The sequence below is a fragment of the Zootoca vivipara genome, chromosome 10, assembly GCF_965207765.1.
Source record: "Zootoca vivipara chromosome 10, rZooViv2.hap1.1, whole genome shotgun sequence".
NCBI classification, from domain to species: domain Eukaryota; kingdom Metazoa; phylum Chordata; class Lepidosauria; order Squamata; family Lacertidae; genus Zootoca; species Zootoca vivipara.
The window spans coordinates 24,548,847-24,561,687 of record NC_142593.1 but is presented as its reverse complement, the minus strand read 5'-3'; the positions used below and the strand labels follow the sequence as shown (position 1 = coordinate 24,561,687).

The 12,841-nt window shown below is 41.2% G+C and overlaps 1 protein-coding gene and 1 long non-coding RNA gene across 2 annotated transcripts in view; both read right to left on the bottom strand.

The window, feature by feature from the left end:
* Positions 1-12,841, bottom strand: part of ST8SIA4 (ST8 alpha-N-acetyl-neuraminide alpha-2,8-sialyltransferase 4) — a 98,345-nt gene that overhangs the window by 42,007 nt on the left and 43,497 nt on the right. The window lies entirely within an intron of this gene.
* Positions 11,269-12,805, bottom strand: LOC148684399 (uncharacterized). The gene is made up of 2 exons (XR_015945967.1): positions 12,681-12,805; positions 11,269-11,426 (listed from the first exon to the last, which is right to left on the bottom strand). It is a non-coding gene; the product is annotated as an uncharacterized LOC148684399 (long non-coding RNA).

Genomic DNA, 12,841 nt, shown 5'->3' with positions numbered 1-12,841 from the left:
GTCCAAAACATCTGGAGGGCCGCAGGTTTGACATGCCTGCTCTAGAGCACACCAGGGAAAACTGCAATGCATTTCTAATGCTATAACTTTTATTGATTGATTGATAAATACAGAAAGAAAAAACAAAGAATTAAGCACAAAAAGGAGGGGGAAAATACAATTAGTTGACTTCCCACCCATCCTTCCATGGTTTCCTTCGATTATGGCTACATATTCTAGTTTAACCAAATCAATCTTACATGTCTGCTCCCCTTCCCTGGGAGGGGGCGGTGTTGTGGGAGGGCATCCAGGACCACCTAGTGACCCGGCTGGAGGGCGGAGGGGTGCCACCCACATCATTAGGGCATGGCCACTTTCCGTTTAAACTGCAGCAGTCTTACATCTTTATTTTCCCCCATACAATTATAAACTGCTGAGCCTACTCCCAACTGACTGGTGTCTTAACATTTTCCCAAGGACAAACTGCAGTCCTGGAACTCTGCCACAGGCCTTTGTTCTTTTACCCAACGCTGAGCTCAACGAGGGGCTTCACCCATTTCCCCGCTGGCACAGACTCTCCGCTTTGTTAATCACCCATCTTTTTGCTCCCTTTGTTTGCTTTACTACTCAGTCATTTCCAGAGCAGCCCTGTGTTCCTTTTCCACTGTGCCACAAACACAGAGATCCAGCAGGCACTGCTACCACTACTGCAACTATTATCCAGCTCGGGATTTTTTAAGCTTGAACAGGCAAGTGGCATTGCCAGCCATTCACTTGGGAACCCCCTTCCACAAAGCCTGGGCTGGAAGAGGTAGTGGCAGCTGTTTCAGGTGCCTGTGTCCATGCCCAGGGCAGGCATAATGTGTGGACTTGAGGGAAGTTGTTTTCCTAAAGGCTAAACTTCATCCTTTCAGTGATCAATGAGGTAAGACTAGAGTGCTTTGTAGGAAGAACAGGCCCAAGGTGTCCCAGCATCACCAACAACTTCTCCCCAATGCTGTCTATAAATCCGGTCGCTCGCGCGGCCATGTCAGTCGAGGTTTTACTCGCTGAGTAAAACCTGGCGCTTCAAGGACTGGGCACGTCGCTCCGGCGTAGCGTGTGCCCTTAGAAATCCCAAAAGGGGCTTTTTGGGAACGTGGTGGTCCGGCTGTGTATTTTGCGGGCTCCCCCCTCCCCGGGAACGGCTTTTTTTTAAGCTGCCGAGAGCGAGGGGGTCGGAGCTGCAGCACGAACGGACTTGGTGCTTTCCTTGATAGCGCGAAGCCGCAGGACTGACTGGCAACAGCGGGTGATTCTTCCTTCAAATGAAATGCAAGGAATGCAAGGAATGCAAGGAACCGTGAATAACAAGCGGAATTAATCAGATTAATTGGTGATATTAAAGTTTGGCCACGGATAAGGGGTTTAAAAGAAGGAAGCCAGCCCCTATCTACTGTTTGAGGCGGCAGCAGCAAAAGTTACTGAAGCCGCAAAGACTTTTTAGAGACTAAGACTTTTTCTGGAGAGCTGTCAAACCTCCCCTATGGAGAGGGGGGGGGAGACGATTTAGGTGTATTCAGAGAACAATCAAGTAATTAAGCTGTAAAGATCAAAAGGGAGTCATTTGCTGGAAAGGAGGACCTGTCAGCTCAGCCAGAGAAGAGAGGTTTTGTTAGTGTAACAGAGCCTCAAAAGAATTGGGAAAGAGCTGTGAAGTCTGCCTCTTTGTAACTATTTGGAAGTTGGGACAGTGTTATTTGAAAGCTGAAAACTTGCCACATTGTTGGAATTATATTGAGAAAACTGCAATAGACTGTTAGGGAGTTTGGCTATTCCTCTATGGATTGAAAGTACTTGCTGCCTGTGAGAAAGGAACTTGGTTTCCAGCATCTACCCAGTTGTTTGGGCTACATGAAGATTTGGTGACCTTGGGAGCCAGCTGGAGAAAAGTGTTTTCCAGTATTGCAGCCACTGTTGGTAATACAGTGGTGTTTTTGAATTTGGAGGAAACGAAAGTAATTTCCAGCACGTCGGCTGCTGTGTGGATTATAAAATATTTTGGGCTTTGGTGAAAGAGATGGTGTTTTCCAGCACATCAGCTGCTGTGTGGATTACAAATGATTGGTGATATGCTTGGTGAAGAACTTATGTGATTTCCAGCACGTTGGCTGCTGTGTGGATTACAAAATAATTTTAAGGGCAGAAGTTCTGCTGGTCTAGCACATTAGCTGCTAAGTGGATTACAAAATTTGGGACTCTGCAAAGAAAGCACCTCTCTGGACCTGAAGATATAATACCTATATTGTGGATTACAGCTTTCTGGTGTGGGAAGGCACATTAGCTGCCTGGTGGATTACAAATTATTTGATAACTATAAAGGTGGAATATATAATTAGAAAATGTCGGGTACGGATAAAAAAATGCAATTGAGAAGGGAGTCCAGAGATCAAGCTTTTCAAGAACAAATTTTGGAATTTATGAAAGATAACAAGCAGAGCCTACAAAGTTTAACCACAGAGGTCAAAGCCACTACAAAGTGCCTCCAGGAATTTAAAGAAGAATTTGGTGTATTGAAAAAAGAGCTTCAGGAAGTAAAAACGCAGGTCTCTGGTTTAAATGTAAGAGTGACGGATATTGAAACAAATAAGTTAACGGATTTAGAAAAGTTGCAGGAAGAAACGCAAATTAGGCTCGCTTTTATTGAATTACAAAATAAGGAGAATCAATTAAGACTTAGAAATTTGCCGGAGCTGGAGAAGGGAAAAGGTGATTTGGGAGATTTAATTGCTCAAGAATTTTCTGACTGGTGGGGCCTGGATAAAGAAGAGGTAAAAGCCACTATTTTGAGGGCCTACAGAGTAGGCCCATAAAAGAAAAAAGATTCTAATTTTTTGAATGATTGTATAGTGGTCTTTCAAACAAAGGAGCAAAGAGACAAGATACTAGGCCACCATTATCAGAAAAAATTGGAAGTTCTCCAGCATACGATAATTTTATTTAAAGAAGTGCCTAAATTCTTTTTGTCTAAGAGAAATAGATATACAGACCTGACAACGATTCTGACAAGGAAAAATATTTTTTTTAAGTGGAAATTTCCAGAGGGCCTGGCATTTAAATATAAACAAAAGGAGTACAAGATCCGATCGGTTGAGGATAAAAGAAGATTTTTGGAAAGTCACGCAGAGGATTTTATATTATCAACTGGAGGAGATCAAGGTTTGGGAGCCGGTGCTGGACCAGGGGCATTTGATTTGGAATTGCTGGCAGGAGCAGGAGCTTGGACTGGAGCTGGGCCAGGGGAAGACGCTTAAATTATAAAGTAAGACAAGATGGCGTTAAGAGTACTTTCGTGGAATGTGAACGGACTTAATTCAAGCGTGAAAAGAAGGAAGATTTATCATGTAGTTAAAAAGCAGAATTTGGATATTATTTGTTTGCAAGAGATCCATGTAATTAGGACCCATAGAAAAATTCTACAAAATAAGTTATTGGGCCAAGAGTTTATATCTGCTGATAAAGTCAAGAAAAGAGGGGTAGTCATTTATGTAAAGGAAAAATACAATCCTAAATTGCTGTTTAAGGATGAAATAGGGAGATATATTGCAGTGGAAATATCTCTGCAAGGCGAAAAATGTTTGATACTTGGAATTTATGCACCAAATGAAGCTAAATCAGACTTTTTTAAGAATATACACACTACGTTGTTGGATTATTTGGATTATAAGATCATAATGATGGGAGATTTTAATGGGGCCGTATCGACGATGATGGACAGAACTCAAAGACAAAAAATATCTAATGATGGTAAGCTTCCAAAAACATTTTTTGATTTGGTAGAGAACTTAGACTTAGTAGATGTTTGGAGGCTAAGAAATCCACTGGAAAAAGAGTTCACCTTTTTCTCGGACTCGCAAAAGTCAGGAAGTAGATTGGATTACATTTGGATTACCAAGGACTTATGTCCAAAAGTGACAAAAAGCGAGATATGCCCCAGAACCTACTCAGACCACAACGCAGTTTTGATGGAGCTGAAACAGTATCTGCAGGGTTCTTTTAGATGGAGAATGAATGACTCTTTATTGAGAAATGAACAGATAATCAACAAGGCCCAGAAGATGTTGAAAGATTATTTCGAATTAAATTTGAATAAAGGACAGAATATTACAATGGTTTGGGATGCCAGCAAAGCAGTAATGAGAGGATTTTTGATCCAACAGAATACAATTTGGAAGAAGAAGAGAAATGAAAAGAAGGAAAACATTTTGGATAAATTGAAGGGAAAAGAAAAAAAATTGAGAGATAATCCGAAAAGTCAGGAAGTCCAAAAAGAAATAAAAGCTTTGCAGGTGCAGTATTCCCAAATAATAAATGAGGAAATAGAATGGAAAATTAGAAGAATGAAGCAAAGATCCTTCGAATCGGCTAATAAGTGTGGGAAATTGTTGGCATGGCAATTGAAAAGAAGACAAAAAGAGAATACCATTATAAAGATTATGGAAGAAGGAAAATCTATTGAGAACCCTGCAGAGATAAGGAAATGTTTTACAAAATATTATAAACAGCTATATAAAAGGGAAAAAGAAGATTTAGATGGGATAGAGAAATTTATAAAAGAAAATGGGCTGCAGAAAATTCCAGTACAACAAAAGAACCTACTGAATGGACCGATTACAAGACAAGAGATCGAAATGGCGATTCAAGAACTGAAAAGTGACAAAGCCCCAGGGGCGGATGGACTTACCTCAAAGTACTACAAAACATTAAAAAACTGGTTGATACAACCATTAATGGAGGTAGCAAATGAGATTTTAGGGGGGGGGGGGGGCAAAGCACCAGAGACTTGGAAAGAAGCTTTAATTTCTCTGATACCAAAACCGGATGTAGATAAGACTCAGGTTAAGAATTATAGACCAATATCCTTATTAAATGTGGACTACAAGATTTTTGCTAGTATCTTGGCGTTAAGATTGAAAAGGGTGTTGAAAGACTTAATTCATAAAGACCAGGCAGGATTCCTGCCTGGAAGACATATGAAGGACAATGTAAGATTTATAATAGACATTTTGGAGAGACTGGAAGTGAAAATAAACACCAAAGCAATGTTAATTTTTGTGGACGCCGAAAAAGCCTTTGATAATATTTCTTGGAATTTTATGAAAAGAAATTTTGAAAAAATGGAGGTTGGCCAAAATTTTGTTAATGGGCTTAATGGTATCTATTCTGAGCAAAGAGCGAAGATTATTGTAAATAATGTGGTATCAGATGAGATAAGAATTGAGAAAGGAGCAAGACAAGGGTGCCCACTCTCCCCCCTGTTATTTATTTCTGTACTAGAGGTTTTGTTGAATATGATAAGGAGCGATGAAGGTGTCAAAGGGATTACAGTGGGTTCGAAACAATATAAGTTAAAGGCCTTTGCAGATGATTTAGTATTGACTTTGCAGAATCCCGAACAGAGTGCAGTGAGAGCACTGCAGATAATTCAAGAGTTTGGCAGTGTGGCGGGTTTTAAGCTGAATAAAGGGAAAACTAAAGTATTGGATAAAAATCTGACACTACGAGAGAGACAGAATATAGAGGAATGCACAGGACTGAAGTGTGTAAAAAAGGTGAAATATCTAGGAGTTAATATGACGTCAAAAAATTTGAATTTGTATAAAGACAATTATGAGAAATTATGGAAAGAAATTCAGAGAGATTTGGAAGTATGGACGAGGTTAAAATTGTCTTTAATGGGTAGAATAGCAACTGTTAAAATGAATGTTTTGCCGAGAATGTTGTTTTTATTTCAGGCCCTACCGATAGTTGATAAAATGAAATGCTTTCAAGAATGGCAGAAGATACTGTCTAAATTTGTCTGGCAGGGGAAGAAACCAAGAATTAAATATAAACTTTTGACTGATGTTAAAGAAAGAGGAGGATTTTCCCTGCCGGACTTAAAGATTTATTTTGAAGCTGCTGCCTTTTGTTGGTTGAAAGATTGGTTTTTGTTAGATAATGATGATTTGTTGGATTTAGAGGGTCATGATAACGCATTTGGTTGGCATGCATATTTATGGTATGATAAAGTGAAATTGCATAAAGGTTTTAAAAACCATATAATCAGGAAATCATTGTTTAATGTCTGGATGAGATATAAGGATTTGTTGGAAAGGAGAACTCCTAGGTGGATTTCACCTCTTGAGGCAAAGAAACCTAAAAGGACAAATATGGATGAGAATAGGTTGAAATACAAAGATATCTTGATGGAAGTGGGAAACCACTTTAAGTTAAGACCATACGAACAATTGAAAGATAGGTTGAGTGACTGGTTTCAGTATGTGCAGATAAATGAGGTATTCAAGTTAGACAAAAAATTAGGATTCCAATCAGAAAAATCGAAATTAGAGACGGAGTTATTAGAGACAGATCACAAGAATTTGTCCAGAATGTATAATTTGTTGTTAGAATGGCATTTGAAAGATGAGCAAACAAAATCAGTTATGATTGAATGGGCCAAGGATCTGGGTCATAATGTGATGATGTCGGAGTGGGAAAAATTGTGGAAGAAAGGTATGAAATTTACGGCTTGTACGGTGTTGAAGGAAAATTTGAGGAAAATGATGTATAGATGGTATCTGACGCCGGTCAAGCTAGCTAAAATGTACCACAAAAGCGACAATAAATGTTGGAAATGTAAACAGGATGTTGGCTCATTCTACCATATGTGGTGGACATGCCCTAAGATAAAAGGCTTCTGGGAAATGATTTACAATGAATTGAAAAAGATGTTTAAGAACACATTTTCGAAAAAACCGGAAGCCTTTTTGCTTGGAATAATTGGGGAAGAAATCCCCAAGGATGATGTTAATCTGTTTATGTATGCCACCACAGCCGCTAGGATTTTATTAGCAAAATATTGGAAAAAAGAAGAATTGCCTTCGAAGCAGGAATGGCAAATGAAAATGATGGACTATATGGAATTAGCAGAATTGACAGGAAGACTCCGGGACCAGACAAATGACAAAGTTTCAAAGGACTGGAAGAAATTTAAAATGTATATAGGGAATGTATTCGATAATTAGAGTTTGAAAATCCAGGAAAGTAAAGAGGTTAAGGCATTAGGGAAACAATAGAAGATTTAAAGTTTGAAATTAGGGTAAATGATATGAAGATGAATTAACTTGGAAGTTTTAAAGGGATTGCATGATGGGAAAGAAGATGATTTAGAAACTGCTATAGAAGTTTAAAAAAAATGAAAACCAGATAGTAGGGAATTGGGGAAGCCTGAAGACAATGAGTATTATAATGGATGAGAAATGATATATATTTTTTTGTTATATTTTTGTATTTTGTATTTTGATGTTTTTGATGTGTTTTTGTATTTTGTATTTTGTATGTTTGGTGTATGTTTGTTGAAAAAATGTTCAATAAAAAATATTATTAAAAAAAAAATTTGTTAGTACCTTTGCTATGGGACAGCTCCCGTGGTTTATAGACTGAGAACCTCCAATCAGTGTTCAAAACTGCCATTGTTCTAGGCGCATTTTGCAACAGGGAATTTCATTAGTGCAAGCAGTTTCTGATCTCTGGGCGCAGTACTGCACCTAAGATTTCAGATTATAACTGCAGAGTGGAAGGAAAGGAGGACCTTTTTCTGCCTTCCCACTTCAGCTACTCTCTGAAGACTGGAGAAGAGACCCTCTTAAGAATATTAGGGGAGTGGGCATGTGAAAAATGAACATAATATTTTGGCTGCAGTTCATTCATTTTCAGCTTTGCATTATTGTTATTTTAAAAAGTGTGCCTAAACATTCTGTTGTTGCACCCATAACCTAGGTTTAAGGTGTCAGTTAGCTCCTAGCTTTCATATCTAGCAGGTGTGAGGGTAGTGGCGGTGAGCGAGTGGCTCGTGTGGTGGTTAGGCATTGGATTCGTGGGGGGGAGGTGTGGCCATCACCTGCCCCTCCATAATAAAGAGTATTCCATTCAAGGAATCCGAGGGTCTGGATTTCGTCCGAAGTCTGCGGAGGGGTGAGGTCCATGCCATGTCCCATCGGGAGCTCCGGGGTAGAGCTCAAGTTTATTGCCATCGGCCAAGCTCCCTCTTCGGGTGGTTACCCTTACCAGACTCCCTGCAAGGCGGGCAGGAGTCAGTTATAGTTTGGGTGCCAATGCCTAAACCAATACCACTCACATTCTGCAATCAATAAAGTTGTGGTCAAATTTTGCCCATTAATGTCATTGTGTCTTTATTTCATGTGTGTGTGTGTGGATTGTGGCCTTTACGCGCAACCTAGGTTTAAGGTGCCATTTAGCTCCTAGCTTTCATATCTCACTTTCTAACACTGCCTCCAATGGTGAAGTGATGGCTTCGGAAAAGCAACAGTAATTCCTACTACCGACAATGCTGTCTGGGAATGATGTGAGTTGGGATACAGCAATATTAGCCATTCCTGCTTTAATGGAAGAGGCTGGAGATTGATGCTGGGGCTTTCTGAACGCCAAGTGTGCACTCTACCATGGAGCTATGGCTATTCTGGCCTTATCTGCACATTCCTCCTCCCACAGTACGCAGAGCCATCTACTAGCTGGGAGTGGTGGTCTAAGAGTATATACATTAGACTAACTTCCATAGGTTCGTATTTCCCACAAATCAGATTCATCTGTGTTTCAACAGTAACACCCACATTATCTCCTCTTGGTGTTTCCGTGCAGCCAGTGATAACTGGTATTATCTAATGGGAACATCATAAGAAGTTTTTTCACAGCTTCCTCCCTTCTTCAATTAAAAGGCAAGGCCTCAGCAAGTACGTTGCTATTTCCTGACTCTTCCACACACACCCCGCCTCATAGAGCTAGCAGCAATCTTCAGTTCCCCATTGTACTCTTTCTTATGCCTCTGCTAAATGTGCATTCCTTAATTTGCCATAATTTGCTTATTAGATAGTAACTTAATGGTTCATGTTTTCAAGATCTTGCTGTGCTCAATAGCAGCTGAAGCCGACAACAATATCACTCCCTTTTGTCGGAAGAGCAAGATTGCTTTGACGTGCACAGATCATATTCAGTGCATACGAGGCTTGATTCATAATAGAATAAAACACAACACTGTGCCTGTTCAGGCATTGCATCCCAGAGGAAATTCTCTACCCAGCGTGAAGCACACACACACACACACACACACACACACACACACACCCTCTGCCTCTCTCTCACACACACACATCTACTTTCTTCCAACGGGGAGAAGAAAGGCTTAACAAATGAATACGGATGTGCAACATTTTCTGAAACAGTTTCCCCTAGGCCAGTGGTCCTCAACCCCCGGGCCACGGACCGGTTCCGGTCCGTGGATCAATTGGTACCGGGCCGCCCAAGGAACATTAAATACAATTAAATTAAAATTATTAAATCAAAACAATCTAAATAAAATATAAATAATCAACGTCCCCCCCTCGGCGGGCCACGAAACAATCAACGGCCCCCCCTCAGCGGGCCGCAGTAAAATTATCAAACGTTGACTGGTCCGCGGCGATAAAAAGGTTGGGGAGCACTGCCCTAGGCAATACAATTTTTAAGTTCCATTATTTTTGTGGTCAGGACAATATGTATGTAGTACTTTCCAGTTTGTTCTTACTGTTCTGCCCACAGAAAGGAAGTGTGGTACCCAAGAATCCAAGACTCATTTGATTTAAATATTCTTTAAAGTCAGCATAGGTAAAGATAAAGGTAAAGGGACCCCTGACCATTAGGTCCAGTCGTGACCGACTCTGGGGTTGCGGTGCTCATCTTGCTTTACTGGCCGAGGGAGCCGGCGTACAGCTTCCGGGTCATGTGGCCAGCATGACAAAGCCGCTTCTGGCGAACCAGAGCAGCGCACGGAAATGCCGTTTGCCTTCCCACTGTAGCGGTACCTATTTATCTACTTGCACTTTGATGTGCTTTCGAACTGCTAGGTTAGCAAGAGCTGGGACTGAGCAATGGGAGCTCACCCCGTCGCGGGGAATCGAACCACCAACCTTCTGATTGGCAAGCCCTAGGCTCTGTGGTTTAACCACAGCGCCATCCGCGTCAGCATAGCTTAATGTGTTTTGCACTTCTAATCTCTTATGGATGAGTGCAGATCAATTATGAAGGTTGTTGTTGTTGTTGTTGTTGTTGAAGGTTTCCATAGCAAGAGAAGAGGATACACACACACACACACACATGAAATGTACAATTTCATTTAAAATATTACATTTTTATAAATTTTAACCACCACATAATACTCATATATTTTCTTCTTGGCAACATTATTTCTGAAAAGTCCTGTTGTACACTCTGCTAAATATGACACTAAAAATACTAAATATGTCCAATCAGGAAAAGGGAACTGCCTCATCCAAAGCCATGTTGACCCAGCATCATTTATACCCAACTCTAGTATCAACTCCAAGAATTGTCCCCAATCAGAGCCAGCAGGTTTCCCAGTTTTTCTAGTCACTGCATTGTTTTCCTATAGCGCCATCTCAGAGAAGGCCCACATAGTCAGCACTTTTCAGTAGCAGTTGGTGTGGTGGGGCAAAGATGTGGGGCTGCACTCCTCACACAGGCATTGCTACAACCCACACGGACAGAACTGGGGCAGGGAGATGGCAAGGACAGGGTTTAACAGATGCCCAAGCAGGCCTGCCAGATGACCTCTGCTGGTGTGCCCCATCACTGCTTTTAAGCAAGAAGTTAAAGAGACACTTTCCCTCTGTTTAGCTAGGAAAATGCAGGTCTTCTAGTGGGTTCATCTGGTGGCATAAACACAGAATTAGTGAACTCAGTACCTCAGAGAGGGCTGGGGAAAAGAGGGGCAGGGACACAAGTCCAAAAATGGGATAGTAACAGCAACCTATGCAGGTCCTTCATGAAGGTTTGGCTTCTCTACTCTCTCTAACGCCCCTGTACTTCTTGATTCTGGTATTATTTAATGGGATGGAGCAACCTTGTTCCATCACATTAAACAGTAATGAAATAAGTGGCTGGTAGAGGTTCTGGCAGCCAAATATTCAGCATGCCAAAACTATTTTCAACTGGATCTTTTGCTGCCATGATGCCTGGCTGATAAAGCTTTGCTCATCCAGGAGACAACTCTCTTCTGGCCATGGAAAGCATTTGTCAGCCAGGGAAGTTGGCACATCTTTTCTGCCATGGATTTTCATCCAAACAGAATAATGTCAGTAAAGCTCGCCTTGCCTTTGGAACATGCTCTTTATGAGCTCCTAAAAGATTTCCCTAAACCTGGCTCAGGAAAACTTTGCAAGCATCTCCGATTAAGACCATCCTCAAATGGCCCCCTATGGTCCCTTCACAACTGAAATTGAAGCAAGTACAGGATCTATTTCACTGGAACACCACGACTCTCCCAAGAATTATAGAATCATAGAACTGTAGAGTTGGAAGGGGCCTTCCTGAGGATCATCTAGTCCAACCCCCTGCAATGCGAGGAAGGTGACCTTCCATTCATTCAGAGGTTCCGGTTTCCGCCTGCAGGAATGGCGGACCTGTTTTCCATCCCTCTGACCTTCGTAAGGAATTTGGCGGTTGCTAGGGGAGTAAATGGCAACCCCCTACCCTCTCCGGGGGTTACGGAGAGGGGCCGCTGGCCCGCGATGCCCCCAGACCCACTCCGACTGTTTATGGAGTGGGGGGAGCTTGGGCTGAAGCACTTACGAGGGCCAGGACTCCTGGACGCTAATCTGCATGGCGGGGATTTCCATGATTAAAGAAGATAATTAGGCTTAAATCTATGGACATACTTCAGAAGGAGGGGCAGAAGCGCTGTTTACTGCCGAGAAATCTATGCTGCTGAGGGTGAGGAGTTAAAGGCTGTATTTCATCTGGAAGAAGAATTGATGGGGACGGAGCGATAAGGGAAGCGAGTCTTTTTTATTTTTTTTCATATGAGTTACTTCGTACCTTCCCAGACGTGATGTCCTGGCTTGTTTGGAGTGAAAGAGAAGCAAAAGACTGTGTGAGTTGAACTTTATAAACTGTTGTTATTGAGCATATTGTTTGAAGATGAGGAGTTGTTGACGAGAAAAGCCCCCCTCTAGTTGGATGGGAGGAGTGCCTGGACGCGTTCGGAGGATTTATGAGTTGTGACGCACTTTGAATTGGAGCAGCAACCTGAAGCTAAGTTCAGCTATAGGGCAAGGAGATCCATTAATTTACCAAGAGTCTATGCATGGTGTGAGGTCTGGTTCTTCTGCCTGGAAAAGCTGTAAATTTTATAAAGATCGTTAATCTATGAGAGAAAACGAAAGTGATTTGAGTTTTTTTAAGATGGCGCTGCTTCGTGTTGAGAGTCGACGCAATAGGGACGCTCCAGACCAAGAAGATTTATGGGGAGGCTGGACTGATTAACTCACACAGGAGAAAGAACATTTGTGAAACTTTGTTTGACATTTATCTCAGCAGCTGGGAAATAATCGGTTGAAAGAGGAAAACATCTATGTGACTGTAAGGGAAAGATCTGGATTATTATGAACTTGGAGAGACGATTTGAATTTTAGAAAAAAGACGGCAGTGGACGGTTGTGAGGAATCCCCAATTTCTTGAAGCATGGGAACCCCAAAAAAAATTTCTAGATGATTTGGCATAACATTCGGTTTGATTGATATATATGTGTATAATTTGAAATAATGAATGTGATATAATTGGTTTTAATTGGAAAAATTAATAAAAATATATTTTTTTAAAAAAAAGACCTTCCATTCATTCAGATTTCCTTTCAAAAGGAGGCAAAGATCTTTGCTTTTTAGTTTTTAATCCTGATTTTTAATTCTGAAAGCCTGTCTGCTTTGTTGCTTGATGATTCCCCTCCCCCATAAATGGCTCTGATGGTCTTAAATTCTCCCCAAACGATCCA